Source organism: Varanus komodoensis, unplaced genomic scaffold (genome assembly GCF_004798865.1).
Source record: "Varanus komodoensis strain SLA01 unplaced genomic scaffold, ASM479886v1 scaffold78, whole genome shotgun sequence".
Classification (NCBI taxonomy): domain Eukaryota; kingdom Metazoa; phylum Chordata; class Lepidosauria; order Squamata; family Varanidae; genus Varanus; species Varanus komodoensis.
In genome coordinates, this window is record NW_025336455.1 from 2838221 (window position 1) to 2840566 (window position 2346).

Below are 2346 nucleotides of genomic sequence, written 5' to 3' on the forward strand. Positions count from 1 at the left end.
GAATTTGCTGCCATTCCTTCTTCCAAACCTGTTTATGAGATCCAGGTACAAGCTGCATGTTTTGGGCGGCAGCCAGGAAAGCAGCCCCTGCTCTGGCGAGGAGCAAGAACATGGAAGCCGCCCGCTGGGGAGGGGTCCGGGAGCGCTGCGGTCGCCTCGTGCCCTCTGGCCGGATGACTTCCCCGGATCCTGGCGCCTGAACTGATGGGGCAGCCACCCACAGCTCGGTGCAGGCTGTGGGAAGGCAGCCCCACCCCCTTGGCCTCTGCTGACCGGGGCTTGTGGGGCGGCCCTTGCCGAGGTTCCCGGCTCAGGCAAGCCTCTCCAGAGGGCCGGGGAGCAAGCCGTGGGAAAGGCCCAGTGCTGGCTCGGCCCTGGGGGGCCGCAGGGAAGGCAGCTGGGGGGGCTGTCCATGTTCTTTGGCCCCGATGGCCACCTCCTGAGCCCCAAGGACGGTCACAGCAGAGCCCGAGGTGTCCCCAGCACCAGTCCTGCCCTGGAAGGGAGCCAGAGGCGTGTGGATTCCCCTGCCGTGGATCGCAGCAGGACGCACCTCTGGCTGTCTGCCAGAGCAGCTTGGCTGCCCCCTCTGCTGCAGCCGTGGTGGGGAAGGGGCGGGACTCCCCACCCGGCTGCCCGGCGCCTGCCCTGGCGGCACGGGCGAGCAGCTGCTTTCCCTCTGGCTCCCCACTCTCCCCACGCTGGCCAGCAGCTTCACTGGAGGGCCCACAGTCATGTACGGTGAGAGGAGGAGGAGGAGGAGGCGGAGAAAACCTTCTCTCTCTCTTCCCCTCCATCACGTGCACCGCCGCTCGTAACTTGCTGTTCGGAAGCTGCAAAGCCTCCTGCGCCGTCGCCCTTCTTCCGGGGCTCTGCTCCCCCGTGCAGCTGGTGGCAGCCTTTTGATCCCCGCATGCGTCTGTGGAGAGCGGCGGTGGAGTTGGCCAGCTTGCGCTGGATGCCTCGCGTGGCGGCCAGCACCTTGGCGTCCCCCTCCTGGCTGGGCGGTGGCTTGGTCTCCCTCCCATCCCCAGAGGGCAGGCATCCTCGCGGGAGCTGTGCTCTTCGTGCTGGCAAGCTGGGCTCCTCCGCCTTTCGCCCAGGCAGGTGTCCTTGAACGCCCCAATTCCGTAGTGTAAGGTCCGGGCTGTGGGCGGCAGGGCACTCGGCAGAGGCACCAGAGCCCGGGCGACCAGTCCAGAAGTCATACGGCCAAAGCCCGGCCACCGGTCAAGCCCAAGTTGGTGTCCGGGGCCAGCCAAGGTCCAGCCCGGATCAAACGGAAGCAAAGTGTCCTCCAAGGGCCGTCAAAGCAAGCCAGAGGCCCAGAGCCAAGAAGCGCGCGAGGGCAAGGGGCCAGTTGGCACAGGGCGGGCTCCAGGCGCTGGTGCCAGTGCCACAGGCCGCAGAGTCCAGACACCACAGAGCTTCCGCACATGGCAGAGGAGTGTTGCTGAAGCAGCCCGTGGAGGGAAGAACCCCTTCCTAAATAGCAGGGAGCGGTCTTGCAGCTGCCGGTGCTGTCATTCTGGCGTTTGGCCAGCAGGAGGCGCCCTGAAGCTGCCCAGAGCCTGACACCTGGAGATTGGCGAGCTAGAAAGGGGACTGGGAGAGGCACGAGGAGGGGCGTGTGATGGGGGCACAGCAGGGGAGACCCTCTGAGAGTCCCGAGATCTCCTTCCTTGCTCTAGAAAGCTGCAGCCCACCCTTCTCCCTCTCTTCCTGCTCCCTTTCGCTTGCCTTCTTTCCTTACCCCATTGCTGGCTTTGTTATGACACCAAAGGGGGAGAGACTCACAGTGGCACCTCCTAAGCCAAAAGAAAGATCAGCTTGGCAATACGTTAGTGTGGCACAACTGAAATCAGGCATTGGAGCAGTGAAGGAGCCACGAAACCCCATCTATGGGAAGTGGTGGCAGCATCCATGGCCCCTCAGTGCCCACGGGGGGAACGGCCACTGCCATCGTCCGGGCCAGCTCAGTCTGCTGCCAGGGAAGACGGAGGCTTCTCGCGTGGGACTCGGGGGGGCACAGTCATTTCCGGAAGGCTTCCAGACGGGTTGCTGGCCAAACGGCACTGAAGTGACACCGCAGCGCACGGGGGCAGAGGCGGCGGCCACGGGGGAGATCTGCGAGGCCCTCCCTGCCACTCACCCCAGGCCGCCACAGTCCTCAGAGTGCCGGTGCTTCTCCGGCCCCCTCACTGGGGCGCTGCGTGGTGTCCACCTCGCAGGAGCCCTGGGTCCCCCTGCTTCCCTGGCTGCCGGTTCCAGAGTGCGAAGCAGCAGGCAGCTGCCAGGTGCTGCTCACCTGCTTTACTCGCCCCGAGCCCAAACACGGTTGCAGAA